Raw genomic sequence first — 12,639 nt, 5'->3', positions numbered from 1 at the left:
TGAATTTCCCCTGAATCTGTAGTTATGTCTCCCTTTTCATTTCTGATTTTGTTAATTTGGACACACTCTCTGTGTCCTCTCGTTAGTCTGGCTAAGGGTTTATCTATCTTGTTGATTTTCTCAAAGAACCAACTTTTGGTTCAGTTGATTCTTTCTATGGTCCTTTTTGTTTCTACTTGGTTGATTTCAGCAAGTTTGATTATTTCCTGCCTTCTACTCCTCCTGGGTGTATTTGCTTCTTTTGTTCTAGAGCTTTAGTGTGCTGTCAAGCTGTGACATATGCTCTTTCCTGTTCTTTCTGCCGAAAGAACTGATTCCCTACAAGTTTCTTAGACCTCACATTTGTGTCATAGTGTACATCCCCAGTGTGAGTGTGAACATCAGAGAACTTCAGTGTGAATGAGGAGATAGCTCAGTAAAGTACTTTTGTGCAGATATGAAGACCGGAGTTCAACAACCAGCACCCACATAAATTAAAAAATCAAAACCAACTAGCATTGATGATGCATACTTGTTATCGCAGTGCTAGGGGGGCACTTGGCTATTCATACTGGCCTAAGTCTGTCATTGCTCTATCATGTGGGAAGCAGGATCTCTTGATGTTTGCTGCTGCACACCCCCAAGCTATTTGGCCCATTGTCTTCTACTGCTACTCTTGTCTCTGCCTCCTATCTTACTCTAGGAGCACTAGAATCACAGACAAAGGCTACTGCATCTAGCTTTATGTGGGTTCTGAGAATTTTAATTTGGATCTTCATACTTGCAGGACAAATGCTTTACCCACTGAGCCATTTCCCAAGCACCCTTGTTTTTTAAATGTTATTCTATGATTATTACTGGGGTGGGCATGTACATGGCGGTCAAAGGATAACTTTATGGAATTCGTTCTCTTCTTTCACCTTTATGTGGATTCTAGGGAATAAACTCAAGTCATGAAACTTTTTGTTTTTTAATGTATGTGGAGCTGGTAATTGAGCCCTGGTCCTCACGCTTTTACAATAAGCACCTTACCAAGTTGTCTCCTCAGCCTTGGATGGGATTTGTTTGTAAAGAAAAGCTTTCTTTCTTCACCTGAAGATACTTGTTGCTCCTGAGAGATGCTTGTTGAAAAAGATAAGCAAATAACAATTTTTTAATTCATTATTGTTAAGGTGCTATTTAAAAGTTATGCCAAAAACTTCAAGAATTCATTATTTGATTGGTGCCTATAAAATAATAATCTTCAATAGGTAGTGTGTGCTATATATCAAGTCATTTGCACCAATTATAAATTTTGAGAAAGAAGAAAGATCAGTGGGATCAGTGAGGCCCCAAATATTTTATGTTATTATTCTTTTGAGGGATAGGCATGTTTTATATATGCAAAAGGAAAATAGATCTGAACAGGCAGTTCAGATGATTAGTGTAAGTATGGAGGGAAGGATAATGCAGTGTCATACTCGGGAGGTGCAATGAGGAAGCCATTTGTCTGAAGAAGCAGAAAGTAATGGTGTTTAGCCTGTTTTCTGCGGCTGTAATGGAATATTACAACTGAGTAAATTCTAAATAAAAGACTATTTTTCTCATGGTTCTAGAAGTTGGAAGTGTAAGAGCATGTTGCTGGCGTGGTATAGGCCTTCATGCTAAATTGTCCCAGAAATAGAAAGCATCATATATTAAAAGAGTAGGAGGGAAAATGAGAGTCGAAATACACCCCTTTTAATACCTAACCCATGCCTGCAATAATAGCTTTATACCACTCTGGAAAACGGTGCTATTGTGACCTAATTTGCCTCTTAAAGGTCTCCCTTCTAATACTGTTGAAATGATAATTAAGTTTCCACATGAAGTTTGGAGGGAGTGTTTAAACCATAGCAATAGGTGAGGAAACAGGTTTGGGAAAGTAAGTAAATCAGGAACAACAAGGATATGAAACACATGAACAATGTTAAATGCCAGTTCAAGGAGGTTAATTTGTATTCATCTATGCCTTGGTTATTAAATAGGGCTTTGTGAAAAGCTAGAAGCAAGAAGAACAGTATAACTACCTTTGGAATAGTAGGAAGTTGAAGAATATAATATACAAATAAATTAACATCCTGTTTCCCTTGCAGCCCGTGTGACTCCAACCCTACCCAAGCAGGACCGTCCTGTTCGTGAAGGGACCAGAGTTGCCTCCATTGAGACAGGCTTGGCTGCAGCCGCTGCAAAGCTTGCCCAGCAGGTATGTGCTGACACCCAGCTGGTAGCCCTGCTACTGATGACTTAGAGCCTTAAAATCGAGACCTGTAGGGTGGTAGGGTCCTGCTATTATGGATAATCTTTGTCTTGGCAGTATCTCAGCCCCTCCTATATCCTTTACATCTCAGCTTTGTGGCAAGCTACTTTGACAGGTTGCCTAGTTGACATGCATTAGGATGGACAAAAAGAGATCAGTAAAGTGTCCTTGTTGCTGTCACTTACCCTCATAAATTTATATAATCCCCACAGATGGAGTGGGAGGGAGAGTCAGTTTTCTTTCCAGGAGTGGTCTCTGGTAGGTCACCCATGCCCCAACGAAGGCTCCATACTCATGTATAATAGACAGCATTAATTTGACTCAGTGAATTATTTAAAAACAAGAGCATATGAAATTGGAAGGAAACATGATTGGGAGGAATCTGTAGGTTTTCTAGGGAGGTAGGCATGAATATGAATGTGATATTGCATGAATATATAAATTTCTCAAATAAAAAGTAAAAAAAATGGAAAAAATATCCTCAGAAAGAAAGAACTAGATCTATCATTTGCCTTCAGATTTAGTCCTGAGGAAATGACTCACTTGAGTACACTTAAGTTTTGAGTCACACACCAGTTTTGGTATTTGGCCTTTTGTAAAGAGCTTTTTCTTATACCCTTTATCAAATATTATTACCTTGATCTCTACCCCCTGCTTCGCAAGAAAACAAAATTCATCATTTTTTAGCCAAAAAGGTCACCTTCAATGAATCAATTTTACCTCTTAGCATTAGTTTACAAAGTGCTTTAGCATGTACTTTGCTCAGAAACCCTAGGAACATTTGGAGGTGAAATGTTTGGGTCTCAAACAATATCCACGTAGCTTCTTATGCCACATCCTATAGCTTAGAGTAATATTGAGCATCTGCCTTATGTAGGTGCTCCTATATACAATGTCTAATATTATATTCCCAATAGTCTTATTCAAAAGCTATTTTCATCATTTTGCAGGTGAAGAATATGAGAATCTCTTTAAGTGACTAGTCCAGAATAAGACAGCCAATAAATGGAGGAGACAAGATTCAAACTCATACCCTCTAACTTCAGATTTCATGCTACTTGAGTTTAAGTAAAGTGAAATAAATAGTTAAATGTTTATATTTTTGAGTAATTATATCCTATATAAATAAAATTTAAGAACTGTTTTTCATATGATGTTCTATAGAGCTATAAAGTTTCTGAGAAATGTCTTAGAGACTATTATTTGGAGCTAACAGAGATCAAGCAGACCAATCGAGATCAAGTGACTTTTCTTCGACTAAAACTTCCTGCCATTCATCAGTGCCACATAAGATGTAACTTCTAAATAAAGGCTTTCTATTGCTTTAAACAAACAGATGAAAATGTAAAAACTATTCTTAGTACTTTCTAGGGAGTAAATACTATTTGGGATAATGGAAATACTTCTAAGAAGAGCCTTTAAAGTTGGGGGAAGTATTAGAGGCTATTTTGTGTGTACATGTATGGGGGAACAAGGAAGGATTCTAGGAAAATATTACTCCTTGCTAGAACTCATATAGCCCTCTTCGGTCTACAGGGACTTCTCTCTAATCTGACTATACTCCAATATCTATCGTTTATGCCAGCCATACCCACTACAGTGTTCATGATTTACCCCATGCACCAATTGCCTCATGCCTTTATTTGCATGAAGCCATTCCGTTTGCCCATTCACATTACCTACTACCACCTAATTTCTTTGATCTTCATCTGTACTTCTCTATAGCATTATCACATGGTACTTAAAATTATAAGGATATTTTAAACTCTTTGGATGTATTTATTTTAACTTGGTATCCTCATTTCAATAATGACACATGATAAATCAGGGTTGGAATGCAAGAATTAATGAGATTTTTCTGGATTGGAAACTTCATATTAGAAGATGAGTATAAGTAAAGTTATGAAGTAGATTCTTGCCAGTCACTGGTGGCTCAGGCCTTTAATCCCAGCAGTCAGGAGGCAGAGGCAGACAGATATCTGAGTTTGATGCCAGCCTGGTCTACAGAGTGAGTTCTAAGATAGCCAGGTCTACACAAAGAAGCACTGTCTCAAAACAAAACAAAACAAAACAAAACAAAACAAAACAAAAGTGGATTCTAGGGCCTGAAAGATATATCTGCTTAGGGCTACCAAGCATTGTGGCCTGAGTGCGATTCCAGAACCTTCAGGGTAGAAGAATAGAACCTACTCCTGCAAATTGTCCTCTGACCTCAACAGTCATGCCATGTGTACACACACACACACACACACACACACACACACACACACTCTAAACAAATAATGTATAAAAATAACATTCTGGAACAGCTACAACTGGCTTTATATAATTTCTCTTTTTCACGGTTATTTTATTAACTTTGATTAAGATTAAATGAAGGGTGGTGTGTGGTGTGTGTTTGTGTGTGTGTGTGTGTCTTCCTAAGAATAATACTTGATATAAAGTAAGACTTAAAGACATTTTCACCTTCAGTCTTTATCATTATGGGTTGTTGAGGTAGCCACGAAGTAGAATACCATGAAAGTTTGAAATTGGTTGGGAGTTTCATAGCAGCTTTTTCAATAAAGAACTTGGCAAGGCGGAAGTGTTCCCATCATAAGTTTATCCACTCGCTACTTACTTACATGCAAAAGAGATTAGCACCAAGGGTAGGGAATTTTAAGCTAGTCTAGATATGAAGACATAATTTATGGAGTTAGACTAGAGAACAGGGGAACAGAATTCATTCTGTTTTGTTTTGTTTTGTTTTGTTTTTCAAGACACAGTTTCTCTGTGTATCCCTGGCTATTCTGGAATTCTCTCTGTAGATAAGGCTGACGTTAAACTCAGAGATCCACCTGCCTCTGTCTCCCAAGTACTGTGACTAAAGGCATACACCACCACTGCCTAGCCAAAATTCATTCTTAATATTGGTGAGACAAGATTCCTGCTAAGGGTGTGGCTGAACAGAACAGATTCTGAAACCAGAGTCTGCATCTCAGCTTGAAACTTCATTATATCTGTAATCTTAGGAAAATAATTTATGGATGGAGAGGTGGCTCAGCAGTTAAGAGCACTTGCTGCTCTTGCAGAGGACCCAGGTACAGTTCTCAGCTCCCATGTGTCAGCTCACAACTGTCTAACTCCAGTTCTAGGGGATCAGGCACCCTCATATACACACACTGCAGGCAAAATATCAATGCTCATTTTTGAAAAAGGAAAACAGAACAGGCAAATACAAAGTTTCTTTATCCTTAGAACGGGAATATAATTCTTAATTCTCATTCTTAAAATTATTAAATGAGTGATTAGGAGCAGTGCTTGCATGTATTACTAATAATTCTTATTCCTCAGAAATTTCTCTGGTAGCCATGGCCTAACAAATCTTCCGAAGGTCCAGGGTTTTACTGCCATGAGAAGGCTAAGGAATATAGTCATGGAGTTGGTATGTGTGGCTGGTGTGTGTGGCATTTCAGAAAGTAAACTCATTTGCATGCTGTCAGCATCACATGCTCAGGGCTCCACATGACCATTGTCTAGATACCTACTACACAGTAGATAGTAGAGCCATACAGCAGTAAGTGGATGAAATACAAGATGCCAGAAGAAGCGACACAACTTCATATGTGTCTGTACAAACTGAGATATTAGATTCAATGACTTCAAACACTGTCAAGTCTTCTGGTGCAAGAAAAAGATCAGCAAAATGAAAAAAGCTATTATAACAAATAGAGAATAATAATTAACTACTTTTCTGAGTTCCTTTCACATGATATATATTTTTATGTCATTTAAGCTTTCTAACAATTCTGAAAAGCAGTTATTACTTTACCCATTTGCAGAAAAGGCAGCAGAGATTCAGAAAGGTTAGTAACTTTAACTAAAGTCATCTAATTTAGGAAATAGAAGCCTGGGTTTGTACTCACATTTACCTTATTCCAGTGCTAACACTTTATTTATTCTCCATTCATTTTGAGAAGATTTGTAAGATGGTTAGATACTAGATCTGACTGCTTTTCCATTAGGATTTGTGTTTAAATTACTTATTATCCTTGCACTTCCTTTTTTATTTGTAAAAATGAAGAGGTTCCCCTCACATACACTTAGGACTTTTCTAAGAATATAGTAAGCAATGTGCCTAAGCTGCTGGGGTAAATTTAGTTATTAGGAATGCCCATAGTTCACCAAAATCCACGTCTTCAAAATCATTTACAGTTCTCATGACATTTTAATATTAATTGGTGGTGATGAGCTAAGGATGAATGATGTCAAAGAAATCACTGTGGTTGTTGGAAGGCCTCTATTGTGTGTCCATACAATGTGGACTTAGAAAGGGGCAGGATACAGAAACATATTCACCATTGTTTTCATACTTTCTGGAAAATTTTCTTTTTCCTTCTTTTCCTCGCCCTTTAATCTCCCTACAAACTTGGCTTGTATTTCAGGAACTGCAAAAGGCCCAAAAGAAGAAATATATCAAGAAGAAGCCTTTGCTGAAGGAGGTAGAACAGCCTCGCCCTCAAGATTCCAATACCACCATGACAATGCCTGCACCAACACTGGCTACTACACCCCAGCCTGTCACCTCCTCCTCACCCCAGCCACCTCCTGAGCCTAAACAAGAGGCTCTGTCAGGAAGTCTTGCTGACCATGAGTACACTGCTCGTCCCAATGCCTTTGGCATGGCTCAGGCAAATCGCAGCACCACACCTATGGCCCCTGGAGTCTTCCTCACCCAGCGGCGCCCTTCAGTTGGTTCCCAGAGCAGTCAGGCAGGACAAGGTACATGACCCAAAAGAGGATTAAAATGAGAGCTCTTAAAAGCTCCCTGATCTAAATTTTAAGTGCTGTAATAGATGAGAATACCAGGAAGCCAAACTTGAGGTACTTGGATATTGTCCTTCCAATACCTACAGCTCAATAGACCACGAAGAGGCAATTAACTGAATTTAAATAAAAGTAATAGTAGATTTAGATTTGAAAGATTTCTTCTGGTGGTCATAGTTGAGGATGGACTAGAAGTTAGTAGTCTATACACCCATAGATTCAAAATTGAGTGAAGAAACACAACTGTGTGATAGCTGGTCAGAGTAATAGAGAGATGATAAATGGAAAGAATAGTTATAAAAATGTAGGATGTGAAAAGTGATTTGATGTGGGAAGATAGAAAGATGCATTCAATCCCTCCTTTTATTCCCATTGGCCAGACCCCAATCCGTAGTATGGATAGATGTACTTCAAGGATACTGAGCTTGGTGTGATGTTAAGGATTCACTAGAATGGGGGTTTCTAATGAAATGAATCCTGGAGCGTGGCATTCTCAGGGACACAGAACACTAGTCACTAACCCTGGTGATCAGGATAACACAAATGATATAGAAGCATATTGACCTCTATACAGAATTTTCTAAGCAAAGTGATTGAACCCGAAGTCAGTGATGGAAAAATACCCAGAATCGGAGAAGGATTAGCCAAGCATGTGGCACTGAATAGAAGTGGTTAAGGAGGGTTCCTTGCCTGATATGGTGTAAGGATGAAGAGCTTTGTTGAAAGAGAAAAACAAAGCATGAAGTGTGGCACAGTAGCAGTTGGTGTTTAGTTGCTCATAAAGGCTCTACTTAATTTGGCCCTTCCTTACAGGAAAGCGTCCGAAAAAGGGCCTGGCCACAGCAAAGCAAAGACTCGGCCGCATCCTGAAAATCCACAGAAATGGCAAGTTACTTCTGTGAGACAAGCCCCGTCATGTCCTACTCCTTCATCCCTTCACCCCCATTGCCTTCTTCGTTGTCAACTCGGGGCACTCCTGGATCCTATGAGCCCCAGACAAGGTGCATTGTCCTGCTTTCTTGGGACTGACCAAAGGCACGGACTATCCCCAACTCCCTTTCCCACTTCCCCTATGAGTATCCTACCTTCTCTTTCCATACCCATAAGTAGCAGGTAAATGGGAGAAGTTTCCAACTGACAAGAACTTTTCCTGTTCCACCCACATATTTCACTTACACCTTGTCTTTATTCTTTTCCACCACTCCTCCATATGGAAGGAATGATGAGGAGCAGCATAAAGGGAGTCTGGGCCCTTCAGTTTCCTCAGCCATGGATTGAGAGGCCCAGTGCTCAACATTTTCGGCACATTTAGCCCTGTCTCTAAGCCTGCCCACCTCCACCCATTCCTACCCCTTCCTCACAACCAATGGATATACCCTACCTTCAGTCTTGTTCCTGATAGAAGGTTGTGGTCTTTATCTCCTTTTACCTCTTTTCATGACAAAAATGAAAAGGGTCTTTATGACCCTTACAGGCCATCTCCAGAGCTGGCCTAGAAAAGCTGACTATCTGTCTTTTGGGGTTCGGGGGTGGGGTTCCTTTTACTTTTTGAGGTGGAAGAAGAAACAGATACCCAAGCCTTTGACCATGGTTGTTGGCCTAGCCTACCAGAGGAAACTACTTTTGTCTGACTGCACATGAAGCCCCTATGATGATCTTCAGGAATTTGCCTGTATTTTTGAGGCCCTGTAGAACATTATCCCCTTAGCTATAACTGGGTTCCAGCAGGTACAAACTCACCTCCTAGAAATCTGAAGTGCCAGCCACACTGATAACTCTGGCTCTAGCCTGCTCTACCACCCCAACTGTACCTGGCTTTAGCCTGGACCTTCTGAAGAGGCAGGTGGTGAAACAACCTAACCCTGCAGGTCATTATCAGGAACTTCCATGTTTCTTTCCACATCTGAGCTTAGTCTAAAGAAGATTTCAGGACTAAGATCTTCACTCCTGGGACTTTTCACTTTCAGACCGCAGGCCAACAGTCAAGCATAGTGCAGATAGACTATTCAAGTCTGAAGTTAGAAACGATGCCCATCTGTGAAGTAGCAGATATTCTGATCCACTTTTCTCTCCTTTTGATTGTCACTATTTTCTAGGAGAGTGTCCCCACCTCCCTCTTTGTCTTGCCTTTACTGGCAATCTGGACTTGATGGAGACTGCCCCTTCTGAACAACCCGTTTTGGCACTGCCCAAGTGGGAGTGTCCTCTACCTTCCACTCGTCCTCATCCCAGCTTGCCTAGGGCTTCTGGGGAATTTAACAGCTATGATGCAGACCACAGGGAATTTGTGAGGCCTCTGTGTTATCTTTTATGTTTGTGGCTTATCTTTCTTTTTTCTATAGATATATCTATACCCTCCATCCTTGTTGAAATGGGGGAGGGTACTTTAGAATATTTGCTTTTTCTACCTTGGGGACCCCCAGGGGCCAAGCAGTCCTCCTTTAGTCACACCAAAGGCAAAAGGCCTGGCTACCTCCCCTTTAGCACGTGAGGTCCCTACTCCCCTCCTTTCTACTCAGCTTTGCTCATCTTGGAGATTTCAAGGCAGCAGTGGGGAAGTAAGGGGAAAGCAGGGGAAGCTTCTGACCCTGTATGGGCAACTTCCTGACTAAAGGCTGACTGTTGTCACCAAAAACAGGTCCCTAGCCCTTACACCTATTAAAACTCCCTCTTGATCTTTCAAAGGCAGCTAATTGCTAGCACCCTCTCCCTACCCATTCCAGGCCTCTTTTCCCTCTGTTTCTTTGTTAGAAGGTTCTGTGGAGCTGAAACCCACCCTCTAATGGGGTTTGTTTAGTTTAGTTGGGTTCTCAGAGTCTCCTGTTATTTTGTGTTGTTTCCAATGAAAAGCAAGTTTACCCTCAAAGTTATGCTTTTCCAAAGAAGCTAGTGTGTTGTTGTTGTTGTTGTTGCTGTTGTTGTTGTTTTGTTTGTTTTGTTTTTATGTTTCAGGTTCTAAGTGAAGTGAGGTGGAGAGGAGTTGGGAATAACCAAGGTTTAGACATGGTGAGATAGTTACCTCTGATCTGCAAACCCCAGCAGAGAGCTAGGGTAGGATAAGAGGGCAGAGAGGATTTCTATTCACCTTTAATATATTTTTACAAAAAAGCAAACAATTTAAAAACAAACCCACCGCTTCTGTACATGTCTAAATATATTTTTAGAAGTGGGTAGGATTGTGATTTCTGATGCAGGGCCTTTTTATAAATAGGTTAGAGTAGCCTCATCCAGATTTCTCTGTTGTTTGTTCCCCTTGTTTTTTCTTATGTTGTGTTACTAATGTAATTTATATATTTTTTAGATCTCCCTTTCCTGTAGAGATAAAAGTGATTTATCTGGCAATTTTGTTGTTTGACATTATTATTGGGGGGGGGGTGAGGTGGTCCCGGGTGGGGGTGGAGGTGGGGGGTGAAATGAAAGGTTCAGGGTTCACAAAGTCTTGAGTATCACTCAGCAGTTTATAAGTGGTCTTTCCCTGGTTATTTCCCAACATTATATCTGAGGTATGAATTTGACAGGATCCTGTCCTCAAGGGCATAGTATAAACACATAAAATACTTAATGAAAAGTAAAATAAGCAGAAAATAAAAGGTACAATTCAGTGGTTCTGAGTTCAACGAGACAGCTTTCAGTCATTTTCATGAGCTACTTATGAGTATATACTGAGTATACATGATAATGTATTTCATTATGATATTCTCACATGTGTTTATAACATACATTGATCATATTCACTCCCCCATAACTCTTTACTACCCCCTTCCCACTCCTGTTACTCTTCTTCCCAATCAGTCCCTCTTCCATTATTGTCTTTTCTTTCCTAGCCACTGAGTTTAATTAGGGCTGCTTACAGAAGCTTGGGCGAAAGGTTATTTACTGGAACATGAATACCTTACCAGTGGATACCATTGAAGAAAATATCTCTTTCTTCCCCAGCAGCCATCAGCTGCATTCAAGTTTTTAGCAGTGAGACCTTGTGGTCCCCTCCCGTCTCCATGACGGAATACTGACAGCCCTAGTCCTGTGCAAGGCTTCTGCTTAATAATCAGCTGCTTACTACCCAAAGACTATACTTGGACTGACCCTGGACTCTAACCTCATAGGTAGCAATGAATAGCCTAGTAAGATCACCAGTGGAAGGGGAAGCCTTGGTCCTGCAAGACTGAACCCCCAAGAACGTGATTGTCGGGGAGGTGGTAATGGGGGAGGATGGGAGGGAACACCATAAAGAAGGGAGGGAGTTAGGGGATGTTGGCCGGAAACCGGGAAAGGAATAACAATCAAAATAAAAATAAAGTTAATGGGTAATAAAAAATAATAATCAGCTGCTTAGATTTCAAGTGACACAGCTCTGTCTTCTGTAGAAACCATCTACAACAGTCCACTCCTTCCTTCAGGTCATATTCCTTCCCTCCCTCTTCTATATTATTCCTTTCACCCTATAGATGTCCCTTTATATGTATAGGTGTCACATAAGGCTCATTTTTCAATTAACTTATTCTCAGCATGTTGACCAGTTATGAGTCCACAGTAACCCCTACTCTACTGCTCTGTGGTCTATTGTACTGGCTGCAGCTCTGCTCTATTTCTGTGGCTGGGAATGTTTTCTCTGATATCTCCCTGAGCACTTAAGATATGCATAATCTTGATTGATTACTATGCTTTAATGCTGTATAAGGAATATAATCATGAGAGCTAGCAGATACTATTCTTAGTATTTCTCATGTATATTGACTTAGTCCTTCTGTTGTTGTGATAGAAGCAATTACCAAAAGGAAATAGGGAAGAAGAGGATTTATTTGACTTCATGTCATAATCCATCATTAAACAAAGCCAAGGCAGGAACCTGAAGATAGGATCTGAAGGAGACCATGGCGGGCTGCTGCTTACTGGCTTCTTCCTGATGGCTTGCTCAGCCTGCTTTCTTATATAATCCAGGACCTAGGTACAGGAATGGTCAGTTATTAGTCAAGAAAATGTACTACATACTTGCCTACTGACCAGTCTGATGGAGAAATGTTTTGCAGAGTTCCTTTTCCCCAGATAACCCTGGCTTGTGTCAAGTTGATGAAAAAACCTACCAACATAATTGACCCTTTTTCAGGTTGACACACAAGTATATCATTAATGAACCATAACCATTCCTTTTTGTTTATTTCCAGGGTATCCTGTTTATCACAATATAAAACTAAGTATATTAATGTTAAAATCCCATAGTATTTAAATTTTCAATACTTTAGCAGTCTAAATTCTGTTTAAAATGGAGTCTCAACTATGGGACCATGTAAAATCAAGATCACAGTAAATATTTTGTTATTCCAAGAGGGAAAACTTCGATAGTTCCAATAAAGTAAAAGCAAAAGCAGCATCCAGTAATATAACTCAAATTCTATAGCCCAGTGTTCCACATCTATGATTCAGTTACCATCTTCTGGTCTCCAGAGGTCTTTGTGCAGCCTTTTTCCTGCCTCTGTCATCACATCATACCTAGTATGTCCCAAAGGTTCAGGTCGCTCCAACCCTCCTTGCTATCTATTTCTGTCCTAGTTTGCTTTCTGTTGCTGTGGATTAAGATC

At 40.1% G+C, this 12,639-nt stretch overlaps 1 long non-coding RNA gene across 1 annotated transcript; it reads left to right on the top strand.

Moving 5' to 3' along the window:
• Positions 1–345: 345 nt before the first annotated feature.
• Positions 346–10,407, top strand: LOC116888749. Its single transcript, XR_004386339.1, has 3 exons — positions 346–2,203; positions 6,682–7,018; positions 7,877–10,407. It is a non-coding gene; the product is annotated as an uncharacterized LOC116888749 (long non-coding RNA).
• Positions 10,408–12,639: the final 2,232 nt, after the last annotated feature.

This window comes from Rattus rattus, chromosome X (assembly GCF_011064425.1).
Source record: "Rattus rattus isolate New Zealand chromosome X, Rrattus_CSIRO_v1, whole genome shotgun sequence".
In the NCBI taxonomy this organism is placed as follows: Eukaryota; Metazoa; Chordata; class Mammalia; order Rodentia; family Muridae; genus Rattus; species Rattus rattus.
Note: the sequence above shows the minus strand (reverse complement) of the source record. Positions and strands in the feature narration are given on the sequence as shown.